At 38.3% G+C, this 17,890-nt stretch overlaps 1 pseudogene; it reads right to left on the reverse strand.

The window, feature by feature from the left end:
* Positions 1-596: 596 nt before the first annotated feature.
* Positions 597-16,266, reverse strand: LOC145793730 (UPF0481 protein At3g47200-like; annotated as a pseudogene).
* Between the last annotated feature and the right edge of the window lie 1,624 nt (positions 16,267-17,890).

The following is a 17,890-nucleotide window of genomic DNA, read 5'->3' on the forward strand; positions in this document are numbered from 1 at the left end:
TTAAACCTAGATTTTATGGTTTGTAAAAAGAGAGTATTTTTTGCTTTTAAAAAAGGGTTGTCAGCTATAAAGTGTCTATGCCTCTCTATTTAATTTAATTTGGACATGTAAAGATGCTTATCATGGCTTTTTTTTTTTTTTTTCCATTTATTTATCAAAATAAGCCCCCCTTCTTTTTAGATGGGTAAAATAGTATTATAAAAGCAAATTGGAATCCGCCACACAACCAAAGAAACCAAGGAGGGTGGAACATCCTCCATCAAAATAAGCCTTTAAAATAGACAAAAGTTGAACATAATAATGATATACCGTTACAAAAATATGGAGGTGTTTTCAAAGCATTAACTTTGTTTCTTCTTCGGGCAATCCACATTCCATAAGCCATGTCATTTTCTTACCTATAACAAGTAAAACATGCAATGCAAATGCATAAATGCATTTGTAACCATCTCCATCTTCACCAAACCCTTCATAATTTTTATTTTTTTCCTTTTACATGTTTTTACTAAGAAAAGTAATACAAGAGGGAAAAAAAAATAAAGAGAGAAGACATCAAAAAAGCTAAAGCAGATTTGAGAAAAAAAGATACACAATAATTATTTGCGAGGAAAAATAGTAAGCGCAGTTTGTGTAAGAGTGAGTAGTAGTACCAAAGCAGCCAGAATCGACATAAATGCCCATGGGCTATTTAAATAGTTCTGGATAAACTTCGCCATCCACTGATTCCAACGTTTGTCGCAATGTATGTTCACCCGATTGAAGATATCAGCATACTGGAAATGGCTGCTAGGCACTATTATTGCGTCACTGATCTTGTTAAATATCGTGGAAACCACTTCATTGTCGCCTAACCAATTATCAATGATTCCACTGCAAGAGAGTATTTCAACATCTTTTGGAGAGTCGATGAGGCAATCCATGAATCTCACATAATCAGTGATATAAGTGAGTTGATTATCTGGACAATATTGCTCGTACATAATGAGGTTTCTAAAGAATGACTCAGTCCTATCTTCAATGGTTAAAGGTGGAATCTTCATTACCCCGTTTTCGAATTTGATATCAAATAGGCTAGCTCTTTCAATCTTCACTAGTTTGACTCTAGCTTCTCGAAGCTCTATGGTATTAAGAATGAAACGCCAATTCCCTTTTTATTTGAGCCATCTCCGTTAGGAACAATCCCTGCAAATGAAGGAAGCAAATTATTGTGAATCAACCCAAGTAAATGCCTGATCTTGAAGTGTGAGTTTCCATCAACACATTCTCTATAATTGGGACTTGGTAAAAGATCACGAAAAAAACACAAGGCAAGATAAATGAGCCTGTTATGTTGGTTTGGAACCTTGATCATGTCAAATAACTTGCAGAGTATAAAAAATGGCAACTGGTTTTCAAATAGCATTAAATCACGCTGCAAGCTACTAACAATCCAATCCATTTACTACAACAAAATGCACATTTGGCGACCAAAAAATTGGTCGCCAAAAGAATCAGCGACAAATACCCAATTGGTCGCCAAAGGCCTGTCACTAAAAATATTTGTGACCAAATAATAAATTGTCACCGTATGTAGACATTTAGCGACAAGAAAAATTGGTCGCCAAAAATCATATATTTTGTCGCTGTAAAATTCTAATTTGTCGCTAAAAGGTTTAGATTTGGATAGGCTATGTAGTTTTAGCGACAAATAAATTCATCGCCAAAAGTACTATTTAGCGACAATTAATTTGGTCGCTAAAAATCAACATTTTAGCAACGACTAAGTTTTGGTTGCTAAAAGTCCTTGGAATAGCCACTAACTTTTAGCAACAAACAATATGTTGTCGCCAAATATATTAACAGCGATCAAAATATCACCTTTCACTAAAAATTCAATGCACAAATTTGGATTTTAATAATTTTCCTTTTCAAAATAATCCAAAACACCTATTTTTTATACACAATATATACACAAATGCAATGTAAATAGTAATATACCTGTGCAAGACATTCATAATAATTCAAAATTAATAGCTATTAAACATCCCAATAAACATAATTACAATTCTCTATCAATCTGAAACATTCATACCAAAGTACTTGCAAATTATTAACATCAAACCCACAAATCCATTACCAAATCCTATGCCAAAATATTTTCAAAAACACAAAACCAAATATTTTGATGTTAAACATCTAACCCACAAGTTATTTACCAAAATCCTATGTCAAAATATTTGCAAAAACACAAAACCAAATATTTTAATGCTAAAAATCTAACCCATAAGTCATTTACCAAAATCCTATGTCAAAATATTTTCAAAAATACAAAATCAAATCTTCTGATGTAGCCTAAATTATTTCCACCATTGCCAATCTGTCACATGAAAAAGAAAAAACAATATTAGATTGACAAGGAAAAAAAAAAAAAACTCGGTATGAATTTCACAATTTTGATTTTAATTTTGCAATAGGAAGTCCAATCGAGGTGCCGTTTGCTCATACAAGTTTATTTAATTTTGAACAAGCTGCCTGTGTTAAGTTTCGGCGGTTTCGGTGGTCATTTCACAATTTCGCCCCCCAAACGGGCCTTTTAAGTCTTATGTTTTACAATTGTCCTTCTAATTTTCCAATTGGAAATCCAATCGAGGTCCCGTTTGTTCCTACAAGTCTATTTAGGCTTAAGTAAGCTGCCCGTGCTAAGTTTCGACAGTTTCGGCGGTCATTTCACAATTTCATGGGCCTTTTAAGTCTTGTGTTTTACAATTTTCCTTCTAATTTTTTAACCGAAAATCCAATCAAGGTCCCGTTCATTCCTACAAGTCTATTTAGGCTTGAGCAAGCTGTTCGTGCCAAGTTTCGGCAGTTTTGGTGGTCATTTCGCAATTTTTCCCCCCGAACAAGCGTTTTAAGTCTTGTATTTTATAATTTTCCTTCTAATTTTCTAACCGGAAATCCAATCAAGGTCCCGTTTGTTCCTACAAGTCTATTTAGGCTTGAGTAAGCTGCCCGTGTCAAGTTTCGACAGTTTCGGTGGACATTTCGCAACTTCACCCCGCGAACAGGCCTTTTAAGTCTTGTGTTTTATAATTTTTCTTCTAATTTTCTAATCAAAAATCCAATCGAGGTACCATTTTTTCCTACAAGTCTATTTAGGCTTGAACAAGCTGCCCGTGCCAAGTTTCGACAGTTTTGGTGGTCATTTCGCAATTTCGCCCCCCAAACGGGCCTTTTAAGTCTTGTGTTTTACAATTTTCCTTTTAATTTTCTAATCGAAAATCTAATCGAGGTCCCATTTGTTTAACCAGAATCACTTGATCACTTGCCGGTAGAAGGTCCTTTAATATCCCCAACAGCATGTTGAATGACTTATTGCTTCACTTGTTTAATACCTTCACATGAAGCATCTTAACAACAAATAATAAAAGAGAAAACTTACGACACCCAAGGTACAACTCTCTTTGAGCATCATTCAACAATTTGTTAAAGTTGGGCACATCCTCTTTTTCGACATTATTAGCCACATCATCATCGTCATCATCCTCCTCATCCCTCTCGTTTTCATCATCATTCATGATAGTCCCTATATAAACATTTTCTAACAAATTTAGGATTTCATCTTAATCTTTGCCTGTCTCCTCTTCCATTCTATCCCCAACACTTCCAAAGTCATTATGGTTGTCATCATTCATTGCATGAGATTGATTAATGGGAACAAATTTCCCATGATGCACCCAAGTCTTATGAGAAGGGGACATCCCTTTCACGACCAAATGATACTCCACAATTTCACTGGTATGTCGTTCACAATTCAAACAGTCCATACCAGGGTAACGAATCTTATCATTTGGCCTTGCATTTGTCATTGCAAATTGAATAAAAGCCTTCACCCCATCTCAATATTGGGAACTCATCCTATACTTAAGTAACATCCAACTCTTGTCCATATTGGGTCATCTACAAAGCCAAATTTATGTGAAATTCTTTTGTTATTATGTACATTAAAGTATTCCTATCCCATTTATGAATGCACAATGCAAAATATACTAAAATATACCTTTAACTTAATTAGGCATATGCAATTTATTTGTAAGACTAACTTAATTATTTAGTTGTTACGATGACCCACGTGATATGACAATATTAATTAGAGATTTTACAAGATTATTCTTCCATATCTTTTGCTCCAAAGTTTTATCTAATAGTGATTTCCAAGTATCCTACTTTAATTGTTCTAAATCTCGGATTATAAAAGTTGTTGTATGCATTACACCATAAAATAATTTACATTATTAACAAAGTTGTATTAACAATAGTGTACAGACATTAAAAAAAAAACCGTATTTGATGATAAAAATAGTAAGTGATAAACAAGAATTAATATTCAAGTAAAATATGCATTCTACAGTAAATGGTGAAAAAGAATCACATAGTAAGTGATGAAATGGATATATAAATTAGAATTGCTATATAAATTTTGTGTTGAAATTGTTACATATTAGTTTAGTTATTCTTGTAAAAAAATATTCATCTATGTTAGCTATTTGACTTATTTATTTGTTGAGTTACACATGAATTAAGATTTTTGAAACTAAACACAATACTCACCCCTGATTAGCGCATTTGGTCTTCTCTTATTTATATGTTAAATAATTCTTTGGGTCATCTAAGTGTTTGTCATATCATTAATGCTCAAAACATTAGGAAAAAAATGTGAATTCTCTAACAACCACAAATTTAATAATAAAAGTGTCAAAATTCTATACGTAAATTAAAAATGCCCTAACAAATAGTCAAAGCTTACTCGATGTAGTAATTGTCCCCAACGAATGATTGCAGCTTTTATATATATATATATATATCTTCTTGCATTAGCCAATAACCTATAACATTTATAAAGGGAATAAATAAACACTAAAGAGCAGTGATGAGACAACAATGGCTGCTAGAAACAATAGATTAATACTCCTTCCATTGCAACAAAAGACCAAGACAAAACATATTGTATCACTAGAGGATAAAAAAACATAGAAAAACAAAGAGTAACACTACATTCTACATTATAACCTTACCAATCGATTGAAAATTTGAACAAACGGAAAAGAATGGATAACACAAGCTATTGATCAAATGGTCCATGTTTCTGGCCAACACCAGCATCTAACTACTACAAGAATGGCCAAATTTGATTTGGTGAAACTAGGAACGATTCCCAAAAATACAAGTGAGGCTTTTTTTTTTTTTTTGCAAAGGGAAAATTACAAATACACCCCCTGAGGTTTATTTAAAATATGAATTGCTCCTTGTGGTTTGGAAAATTACAAATACCTCATTTTCAGAATTTTTTATTTGACAAAATTAATTAAAAAAGTGAAATTTCTAATTGTTCACCTATACAATAATAAAATTATCTGAATTATTAATTGAAATAAAATTTTAACATTATTAAAAACAATTAATTAACTCGATGATTTATTAATAAAAGGACCTATTTGTTATGAAATTAGAAACCTTACGGGAGATAATGTAATTTTTCGAACCACAGGGGGTAATTTGTAATTTAAGTAAACCTCAGGGGGTGTGTTTGTAATTTATTCTTTTGGAAAATACAAGTAATTGAGGCTATCAACTTGATCATGTGGAAATAATCAAATTGTTTCTATTAACACAAGCTATTGATCAAGCAGTCCATGTTTCTGGCCAATGCCAACATGTAACTGCTACAAGAATAGGCAAATTTGATTTGGTGAAACTAGAAATGATTCCTGAAAATACAAGTAAACCTTTTTTTTTTTTTTTGAAAATACAGGTAGTTGAGGCTATCAACTTGATCACATAATGGGATGATTATAGTAGTAATAGACAGTTAATTCCGAGCATGAGATTCATAAAGAAAATATATTTGGTAATAAAGGGTGAAAGCAATGGAAAGAGGGTACTTAGTCAGAACTGAATTTCATAGTGTTTCTTAGTTCCATTCAGAAAATATATTTGATAATAAAGTGTTTCTTAATATCCAATAGGTAAGTAGTCCTCTTTGATCCCTCTTTCTGTGATAACTCTGTTCCGTATTATGCTAATTGGTCCTTATTATGAATGTGATTATGTGTTTGATATGATTTGTGTGGCATTTATGTGAAAATATGTGGTTTTGAATTTCTATTTGTTCACCGTAAGAATATCTGTTTGATTATCTGCTTTGAATTTTAAATTGAAGGCCTTATCGGCCACAGAAACCGAAATTGATTATGTCATTGTGATTAGCGTAATTTTTACAACCTACGGTGAAATTTAATTGAAAATTGATTTGGATCAAATTAAATAGATTAAATTGGTGTTTTAGTGCTCAATTATTTAATCTTAATTAATTATGCTTATGAGAGCTTATATAAAGGGCCAATTACACCCTCATTTGGTGGTTTGGAGATCAAAAATCGGATTCTACACCTTAGAGTGAGAGAGGGTCGGCTCTAGAGAGAGAGGAAGAGGGAAAATTATGTGTTTGGCTAATTTTGTTGATTTTCATGATTATGGGCATCATTGGTGCTATTTGAAAGGGAAGTGAGGTCAAAGATTTACACGCATGTTTGGTTGTTGGAAATATGGAGCCTACATGAGATTTGAAGGCATGAGTTTGAATTATACAAAGAAGTGTTGAATAATTTGAGAATGTGACCATGATTTTGAGCAATTGACCTCATCTTGCTTGTATACTCATGATATATAATGTATTTGCATGTTTTGGAACCAAAATTATGAGTTTAGAACCTTTGAAGGTCGAATTTTAGCTCAAGAACAAGTTCTGGAAAACCCAGAATTCTTGACGTCTGCTCGAGCGGGGGAACCGCCGCTCGAGCGTAAAATACGGGCTCCCAGCATTTTTACAGTCATGGATGTCTGCTCGAGCGGGGAAGTTCACGCTCGAGCAGGGAGCTATGTAGGATGACCTTCAGCTCAAGCATCCGAGTTCACGCTCGGGCGTAAAAACAAGGCAACCAGTACTTTTGCAGACCTTATGGGTCCGCTCGAGCGGGGAAGTCCACGCTTGAGCGGGGACCCCTGTTTCTGAAATTTTGAAAATGCATTATGTGCTTCGTTTTTCGTTCTCTTTCACTTCTAACTACTCGTAGGCATGCATTAAGCAATGTAAATGAGTTAAAAGGATAAGAAAGAAGCCTAAAGAGGAATATATGAATTAAGGAACGGATTGAATTGTTTGTGACCCATGTGTGTTATGTAATGTGTAGGGTCAAGCTCTAGGGCAAATCACCCAGCCTATCACAGTGAGTAATAGCTTAATAGAGATGTCTGAAATATGCTATTTGTCCAATTACTTATCTTCATATAAGCCTGTTAATTTGAGTTTTGGACAATTGTTTGCTATAAGTGAATGGGCCGAAGGCCAGTTTGACAGGAATGAATGAATGGGCCAAAGGCCAGTTTGACATGAAAGAATGAATGGGCCAAAGACCAATTTGACATGAAAGGATGAATGGGCTGAAGGCCAGTTTGACATGAATGAATGAATAGGCCGAAGGCCAGTTTGACATGAAAGAATGAATGGGCCAAATACCAGTTTGACATGAATGAATGAATGGGCCAAAGGCCAGTTTGACATGAAAGGATGAATGGGCCAAATGCCAGTTTGACATGGATGAATGAATGGGCCAGAGGCCAGTTTGACATGAAAGAACGAATGGGCCAGAGGCCGTATGACACGAATGAATTAGGCCCGAGGCCGTATAATGAGTTTGGAACCACAGTCACTTGACCTATATTTATATACATATGCTAGATAGAAATACGAATTGGGCCCAAGGCCGTTTGAAACACGTTGTTCTAAATACCGTTTGTGTAACTTCTTTATTTGATATTATTCACTAGGCTTTCGCTCACGCTCATTCATGTGTTTGTAGGTGAGCCAAGAGAGGTCCAAACCCAGCCTCAGTGAAGTTTGTGTGAAACGACCAAGGTTTTGAAGAGTCAGCCCTTACGTCTCACACACGAGACTCGTCTTCGCCCTTTTGCTACCTTGTTTTATTTTGTCATGTTGGTGAGGACTTTGGTTATGTTTGTATATAATTTTCATTGGCTGACTTAGACTTGAATGATCCTGTCTGTACAGAACTTTATGTTATTACATAGTCTGATGTGAATTATTAACATGTATATGTATAGCTTGTTATGATGTGCCATGTAAACGCAGCTCTATGGACAAAGTTTTAAATTCTGCTTCCGTTTGGCCCCTTTACTCTGATGAGTTATGCCTGGTTTGGTTTGAGGCCGTAGGTAATCTCAGAATTACTGGCCGGTTATGTCCTTAACCCATGGGGGCGGGTTCGGGTCGTAACACTTTCACACGTGTGCACACACACAAACAGTAACCAAGCATACCAAAATAATAGCAAAAATTACTTTTAACTATGTAAGTGTAGTGCATCTTTATAACACTAGTCATATCTATATATTCTCTAATCCCATAAATAAAATGGCACATCATATCACTAATGAATATTCACATTCTTTTATATATGCTGACTACAAATCCCTGTAAGTAATTGTACACTCAAGTAGTGTATCCATGGAAGTTCAATCAGCTGGCACCCAAATCATAAGAAAAGGATAGAAAAACCACACCTAACCCAAAAAAGGGGGAAAAAATACAAATTTAGTAAAAGGATTATTTAATTTAAACTAATTTGTATGTGATTCAAAACACTGGTTATGAAACCTACCATCCAAAAAACTATTACAAACACATACCCAAGTCCAGAGTATCAATATAGTCACTTTAAAACAAACCAAATAGATCTCTTGGACCCAATTATTTTGCTCAACACCATCTTTAGAAAATTAAATATATACATATATATATATATATATATATATATTCATTGGCATTTTGTCAAGCAAGTGAAGGTTATTCATCAACCATAAGATGCCCCGAGCCCGGGCATCAAATAAACCCAAACCCTGAGACACAAACATTATAGTAGTTCAGACATATAAAAAATGCTATTCATTCAAAAAAAATTATACAGAGTTTGATGTCCACAAAACAACCACTATTCTTCAACCAAAAAACCAATCTAAAGTTTTCCCTAATCTAATAGCAAACAAATTTTGAATATGGAACAAAGGTTCAAAAAGAGTAGCAATGCTAGCAGTATCACTATTTCCAAACCCACTGAAATCAATACCATTGCCATTGATCCTAAAACTACCAATCCCTTTGGTAATACCAATACACAAATGACCATCCCAACTTGAGCTTAGGGCAGAACTTTCACTCCCCTCCATATGAGCCCAACCAGCGCACTAAGAGTCCTGATGAAAAGAAGGTATCTCGAATCCCTTGATCCCCAACCTCTTCCTGACCCACTCCCTGCTAGATATAACCCTACCAAATACATTGCATACCATCAACAGTGCGGTCATGACACCGATCATCACTGATAGAGAGATAGAGAGAACGAGAGAGAGACGAAAAATAGTAAAAGAGTGAGACAGCGAGTGAGAGAAGAGAAAAGATATACTTGGCATTGGGGTGGATGATTGCCGGAGGCTGGACTGGCGTGCTACAAAGCGACGGCGTGCGACCGAGATGAACGATGATGAGCGATAGAGCTGAGAGAGAAGAAGAGAAAGGGGGCCTTTAGGTCTGGTTTTCTCACAGTCGAATGAAAAGGGTTGGTGAACAAATTTCTTTAGCTTTTGTTCAAAAAAAAAAAAAAAATTCTTTAGCCTAAAAAGCGACAGCATTTTTAGGTAAGAAAAATATTTGCTAACCAATTTTGTCTTGTTGCCAAAGATAAAAAATAGTCGCTGTAGACACCCCATTTTTGACCGACCTTGAGACTCAGACATCACCAGTTGAGCACTTGGTGATATTGCATAATGTGCTCGTTCAGAAGTTTCAGAGTCGCGGCTGCGAGCCCCGCCTCCGGACTTCTGGACCTTCTTCGGTGCCTTGCCTCGGTTTGCGAACCAGACTCGGTTTTCTCTGTTTTTTTCCTGAGGGGAGGGAGAGGTCCCGTAGACCATCTCTCAGTGGCCGTGGGCTACATTTGGTGGCCGTAGGCCATTTTGCCCATTTCGGAGCCCGGTTCCCGATTTTCGGAGCCGTCAGGTCGTGTGCCTCGGTTCGGGACCGCTTAACCATCTCCTTTTGCTCCGGTTTTTGGCATACTTCCTATTTGCTCCCTTTTGAGGGACACTGGGGTCCCGGAAACCCACTTCGTGGCTGAACGCCATTTTCGGTGCTTAACAGCCCATTTTCGGGATCCCGAACTGCGTGTTTTGGCCCCCGAACATTCGTTTTGCATCGGTTTTCGTTCATTTTTGGCAGGTACCTCTGTTTTATCATCAGGAAGGTCACTGGAGGGTGGGAGGCTAGTAATTGTTGCAGCAACCAGTTATCTCTCCTCCGGAGCCTCCCGGCGCCCGTTTTTCCAACTTCCGGGCTAATGTTGAACACCCTAGGGGTAGTGTTGCCAACTTTCAACCACATAACTGTGATCTACACACCTTGGAGGACCCAAAAAAGTCATGGCCGGCCATTAATTGTTATTTCCATTTTTGCCCCTCCTCTTCCAGGCCAATGTTGAACACCTTGGGCCCACTTTCTTGAACTTTGAACCACATATCTGTGATGTACACACTTGGGAGGACCCTAAAAGTTTATGGCCGGCCATTAATTTTTCTTTCCATTTTTGCCCCTCCTCTTCAAATGCAATGTTGAACACCCTGGAGTCACTGTTGCCAACCCCAAACCACATATATGTGATCTACACACATGAGAGGACACCAAAAGTTGGTGGGAGGCTAGTAATTTTGCCGAAAAGCCAACTTCTTTTTGGTCAAAAGTGTTTCAGCATGAATCCGGGAAGGAGAAAAAGCTGCGCGGCTTCACCGAAACGGGCGTAACTCTTTGCACAAGAGGAATTAAGATATGAGGCCACCACCATTGGAAAGCTTACTTCCGGGGCTTCATTTTGCACTCAAGAATCTCAAAAGTCCAAGTCCGGGGGGGAGAGATGTGGTTGGTTGAAGTCCGCTTGGACTGAATCTGCGCGGCTTCACGGAAAAGGGCATAACTTTTTCTACAGGAGGAATTTTAATGCAAGGTTTGCGCCATTGGAAAGCTAACTTCTGGGGCTTCATCCTAGGAGGTGACCGGCCATTTTTTCTGGCCGGCCGGCCGTTTTTTTCTTTGACATAGCCGGCCGGCTATGTTAAGTGGCCGGCCGGCCACCTGCAACAAAAGTGATAGGCCGGCCTGCTTCTTCAGGTTGAGTGCATTCCAGCTGTGCCTTGGTTTTATCCCAAAAATATCTACATCCGGGGGGACTCTTTTGGGGGAATTTTGCTCTCCTTTATGCCCCACCTTTACACCCTCCTTTTGGTCCATATAACCAGCTGCCAACATGTATTAGAGGGGTTAGAAAAACTCTCCTTCAAGCTTCCATAGCTAACTCCATCTTCTTCCTTCTCAATTCTTCAAAAAACCCTAAGCCCCTAACCATCATTCCTTCTACACCACCAAGCTCTACCACCACCATCTCATTTACAGCAACAAGGAAGGATTCTTGAAGGCTTAAGAAGCTGCAAATCCATCCAAGAAGCAACAAAAGTTTGAATCTTCAAGGGTAAGTAACACTTTTACCCTTTTGACCCTTTTTCTTGATCTATTTCTAAGCCCCATTTGCTTTTTGTTTCAAGCTCCGGACCTAACTGAAAAGGGCCCTCTTTTGAGCTCATCTTCACGTTTCATGAAGGGCTCAACCCTGTTTGAGTCCTCCATAATACACTTGCTTCATTGATCCTCTTATGTGTCATGATTTTGCATGCTATTTTTGGCCCATGAGAAATCTGTTTTTGAGCATGTTATAAACTGATATGAGGCTTATTTTGAGCCCCTCTTCAACATTGGAGAAGGGCTCAACATTGTTTGGTGTCTCCATGTGTCACTTGTAGTTATATCCCTTATTTGGCCCCATTTTTGCATAAATTGGAAACCCTCTTTGCTTCTGTTTTTGGACCTTGGTCCGAACTGAAAGTGGTCTTATTTTGGCCTATACTTCATGTTTCATTCACACGTTTTTTCTGTTTGGTGAATATTTTGTATACTTCATGTTATAGCCATTGTTGAGCCTTATTTTGCATCACATTTCTATCATGTTTGTATACTGATTTTGAGGCTGCCATATACTGTAAATGTTCATATTTTTGGTCCATCTTCAGTGTTGTAGAAGGAAATTTTTCAGTTTGGGTTTTTCTTATACCACTTGCTTCATTACCCCTCTTTTGGCCCCTATTCTTGCATGCTATTTTTGCCATACCTATACTTGCTGTTTGGCCATGTTCATAACTGTGAAAGTGCATCTTTTGGGACTGTCTAGCTTCTGTCTTTGCATTGCATGTCCATATTGTGCATGTTTGGCATAGCTATAGGCCATTTCGGGTGCCTTATGTTGCATTTAGGGGCATTTCCTTGCATTTCATGTCATTTCGCTTCATTTCGGGACTGTTTTCCCCCGTATTTTGTTGCTGAAATTTCATTAGCATGCTTGCATATCATTTTTGCCATATTTCATTGCATTTCATCATTGCCTCGATTTGCGTGCCCGTGTGCACGCATTTCGAGGCACTTCTTTTTTATCCGACGGCATCCGATGTGAGTGTGGCTGAGGCTCACTCATGTTGGTATAAGCCCATTTGTCATTTCCATGCCATTTCATTGCATTTCATCATTGCCTCGGTTTGCGTGCCCGTGTGCACGCATTTCGAGGCACTTCTTTTTTATCCGACGGCATCCTATGTGAGTGTGGCTAAGGCTCACTCATGTTGGTATAAGCCCATTTGTCATTTCCATGTCATTTCATCATATTTTTGCATCGCCTCGGTTTGCGTGCCCGTGTGCACGCATTTCGAGGCATCTCATTTTCATTACATAACATCATATCATCGCCTCAGTTTGCATGCCCACGTGCACGCATTTCGAGACACATATCATCGCCTCATTTTGCATGCCCGTGTGCACGCATTTCGAGACACGTATCATCGACTCGGTTTGCGTGCCCGCGTGCACGTATTTCATAACATCATATCATCGCCTCGGTTTGCGTGTCCGCGTGCACGTATTTCGAGACACATATCATCGCCTCGGTTTGCGTGCCCGTGTGCACGCATTTCGAGACGCGTATCATCGGCTCGGTTTGCGTGCCCGCGTACACGTATTTCGAGACACATATTATCGCCTCGGTTTGCATGCCCGCGTGCACGTATTTTGAGACACGTATCATCACCTCGGTTTGCGTGCCCGCGTGCACGTATTTCGAGACACATATCATCGCCTTGGTTTGCGTGCCCGCGTGCACGTATTTTGAGACACGTATCATCGGCTCGATTTGCGTGCCCGCGTGCACGTATTTCGAGACACATATTATCGCCTCGGTTTGCATGCCCGCGTGCACGTATTTCGAGACACGTATTATCGCCTCGGTTTGCATGCCCGCGTGCACGTATTTCGAGACACGTATCATCGCCTCAGTTTGCGTGCCCGCGTGCACGTATTTCGAGACACATATCATCGCCTCGGTTTGCGTGCCCGCGTGCACGTATTTTGAGATACGTATCATCGCTTCGGTTTGCGTGCCCGCGTGCACGTATTTCGAGACACATATCATCGCCTCGGTTTACATGCCCGCGTGCACGTATTTCGAGACACATATCATCGCCTCGGTTTGCGTGCCCGCGTGCACATATTTCGAGACACATATCATCGCTTCAGTCCGCGTGCCCGTGTGCACGCACTTTGAGGCATCTCATTTTCATTGCATTCTGTCATTTTCTCGGTTTGCGTGCCCGTGTGCACGTATTTCGAGGCATCTCATTTTCATTGCATTCATGTATTTTCTCGATTTGCGTGCCCGTGTGCACGCATTTCGAGACATTTCATTTCCATAGCATTGTATATGTTAGGATTGTATCTTAGTTGCATTTCACGCATATCATGCACATTGCACCATGTCCGGAATAGGAGTTAGCCCGGGCACGGGAAACGAGGTACATTTCGTACTCCGAGTGACAGAATGTGTCTCAATTCCCCAGTCGCCGACACTCCGGATTATCCATGATGGAGTTAGGTTTTAGTTGTAGTTTCATGTGCATTCATCCTATATTGAGTTGTGCATTTCGACTCCTCTGCCATCATGCCTCGGTATGCGTGATTGGTGGCACGAGGATCGAGACATGCATATATCTGTGCAAATACATTGCTATGCCCCTTTCCTGCTCTCTGTTGCCGCAAAACGAAGAATCATCAACTTTTCGGGACTTGGCACGCTTTTCAAGAATAACATGTGTAAACAGAGGCTAATTGGGGCATTCCGGTGAATTTCCGCGCAAGACAGCCCGGACGTGCATCATCCACCAGAAGCAAGACAGTCCCTGGCTTGCACGCCAGTTTTATTTGCTTTCTAGTTAATTCATTAATTAATTAGAATTATGTAATATTTTGGACTGTAATATTCTTTTATTTTGGGGACTGTAATATTTGGACTGTATTATTTATTCGGACCCTCCGAGTGAGGGCATAACTGTAATAAGTGTGCGTGAGTGTGATGTATGTCTTCCAACCCCACGTCTTTCTCCCTTTTATTTATCCGCTTTTGATGGTTAGATTAGGGCATATTTAAATTAGCATACAATATGATAGCATGTTTGCATCATTCATCTGTATTGCATGCACCGGGCTCGGCGCATCATACTAACTGCATTGTATTTTCAATTCCAAGTTGAATACATGTTAGTTGTAGCATTTCATATGCCATCTTAGAATAGCCGAGCCTGCCATAGTTGCATTTTGCATGTGTTGCATTAGGCATTTCTGTATAGTTAGGATCATGCATGATTTCTAATGAAGTTTCTATTTTGGCTTGGAGTACTCGGTGAGTTTTATGCTTTAGCATCCTTGCATGCGTGTGAGTGTTGCCATGAATAGCATGATTACCATGAGGCTATGTGCTTATATGAAATATCTGCCTGAATGCCTGTGGGTGAAGGTTGGGTTACTTGAATTGGGACAATTCATCAAATGTTTGTTTTAAGCCCACTAGATAGTGGCAAAACCATCTTTTCCAAAAGCCCACCTGAGGGTGGCAAGTCCGTGTCCTAGCCTACCTGCGGGTAGCACCATCAAACCATTTTCAAATAAACAAGCATGAAATGTTTTGTTCCAATTCGGACGACCCAGTCTATATTTATATACTGCGAGCATCACATAGTAACCTAGGCTAATAACCGGAATAAGAACATACAATGTTTTCAAAAATTGATATCATGGTTAGTAGAGGCCGGTCTTTGACCGGGCGAGCGGGGGTGCTCACGAAGTGACCTTCCCCAATCGTACCCAAATTCCCGAGCCGAGGCAACTTTGGTGATGACGGACACGTGGCCTTTGGCACCGAGTCAGGGTTTCCTAAATTTCCCATTAAAAAATATTTAGGTGGCGACTCTGTATCTGGCAAAGCAGTCCATGTTTGGCACTTCTTTCAAAAATCTGTTTTTCTCAAAACGATTTGCCGGATTTGGACTCTTTGGTTCAGACTTAGAACCGTGACAACAAAGTCGAGTCCGAGCTGTAGCGAGGTCCCCCGCGGGCTTGTTACAGTCGCCATAAATTTTTCCTCTTCCTGCGCTTACTTTTGCCTCGCGCCAAAAAGATTCCACGATCGAATATTACAATTGGTCGCCAATTCTTCATCCTTTGGCGCCAAGTTGTAATTTGGTCACCAAATGTCTGTCATTGGCGACTAAAACCAATTTGGTCACTAAAAATGGTTGCGAAATGTGTTTTTTGTTGTAGTGATTTGAAAAATAGAATCATTCTTGTCTCTCAAGTATACCATCTCAAACTTCTGCATCAATTCAATGATAAAGCAACCGCCCAATAGCATCATTTCAATCATTTCATTTGCACTAACACTTATCGATTCAACATAACATCTACATGCTTTTTGTTCTAGCGATATAATCGCAGTGATGTAGCTATCTGCACTACTCTCATTTTTTTCTTTTAAGAAGTAATTGCAAATAGCGCAACTTGTGCTCCTCCATCATCTGTAGGCTATGTTTACTGTGGTGGTAAGGACCTATTTCAACAGTCTCTGGTTCTTTATGTACTCTAAATATACAACACTCTGATGGTGAAGGTGAGATTTGAGTGAGCTTTTCATCAATATTGATAATAATAGAAACATAATCGGCTATAACAATGGGTTGCATGTTTACTTAAAAAACAATAGCAATACCTTGTTCCAAACAAATCACAAAGAACTTGTTCAAATTGAATTCCAATGTTCAAAAATCAAATATGATTATATGATGCCTGCTTAAGGTGGTCAATGTCCCCACCAACTCTTAGATTCGTATGAATCAAGAATTAGATATTTTGATGCATAACTAAACTTTAGCTCATCTAAAATTGAAATGGGCAAACACCTAAAGGACCATTTCATTAGGGACATTACTTTCATTAACGCTAAATGAGGCTTTGGAAAAATAGAAAAACTGTGTGTGTGTGTGTGTGCGCGCTCGCGCGCGCGCGTGTGTGTGTGTGTGTGAGAGAGAGAGAGAGAGAGAGAGAGAGAGAGAGAGACTTCTTTCTTATAAATGTTATACCTATTAGGTAATAGTATTATGAATGTAAAACAAAACAAAAGAAACTTTTAGTCAATTGGTTCCATGATCTATCATGATTTCCATTAGTTATGCGGAGAACTCTTTCAACTTTGGATAATAACATTTGGGAATGAAGATAACTGTCAATGCAGCTATTAATGTGATTATTCCAACTATATTGAGTATCAAACTTGTAATGATCGATCAAATTCGTGGATTTTCCTATGAAGAAACACTTGTGATGTTTGAACTCCTGCCTTATCGAGCATGTTATCCCATATTTAAACAAATGCTAGTTACAATATGGGTTCTAATGAAACAGAAACTTTTCGATGGAATATTCACATTATGTATAATATCTTCACTCTCAATAGGTACATACAAAACATAGAAAAGCAGGAACATTTCTTTTCATCATTCTTCTTAAAATGTAATGACTTTGATGGAATAATCAAAGTTTGAGACTTGTTAATTTAACATTCAGCAATTAAATCTTTCCATTCAAAAAAACCAAGTTAATTGAATTGCTTTCAGTACAAAACAATTAGAGTCCATATTCAAGTTACTTGTTGTAAATTATTGGTGAAATCTCACAATATTCATCATCACCATCATCATCATGATGTTCCCATTAGAACAAGAGATATTGGAGTGAGTAAAATTGTTGGCATTCTCAAGAGTGTTTACAAGACAATCCATGATTCAAGTCTTGATCCGTTAGCATTGAAGTGGGGCATAGAATCACAGGGTTATCCTTTTTTAGACTCTTCAAAATTGTTCAATGAAAACAATACTAGCTGAACCAAGTAGTGGGTTGCTCAAGCTTGATTAGAAAATTTGGTGAGATATTAAATGAAGATTAGGTGTACTAGTTTATTGCATGTGTTAGAATAATGTATAGAGAAAGAGAGAATAAATTTTATATATATATATATATATATATATTGTTGTATATTAACAATGGTTCAAGCTCTTTATATAGGAGAAGTTTACAGACAATGCATTGAAAGCAACCGAAAGCAAATGCATTTCCTAAAGCAAATGTTGCACTATCTAAGTCTACATATTATTATATTAGGAGGATAAGTACAAACCAACTTGTGTTTGGAAAGAGTAACAAAATGTGAAAATAAACTAAAAATAAAATAAAATAGGATATGAGACACTGTATGGTCGTGTCAGACCATTGTAGAAGACACTATGTAGTTGTGTCGAACCGCTGTAGAAG

This window comes from Camellia sinensis, chromosome 6 (genome assembly GCF_055761805.1).
Source record: "Camellia sinensis isolate YWXY chromosome 6, ASM5576180v1, whole genome shotgun sequence".
Classification (NCBI taxonomy): Eukaryota; Viridiplantae; Streptophyta; class Magnoliopsida; order Ericales; family Theaceae; genus Camellia; species Camellia sinensis.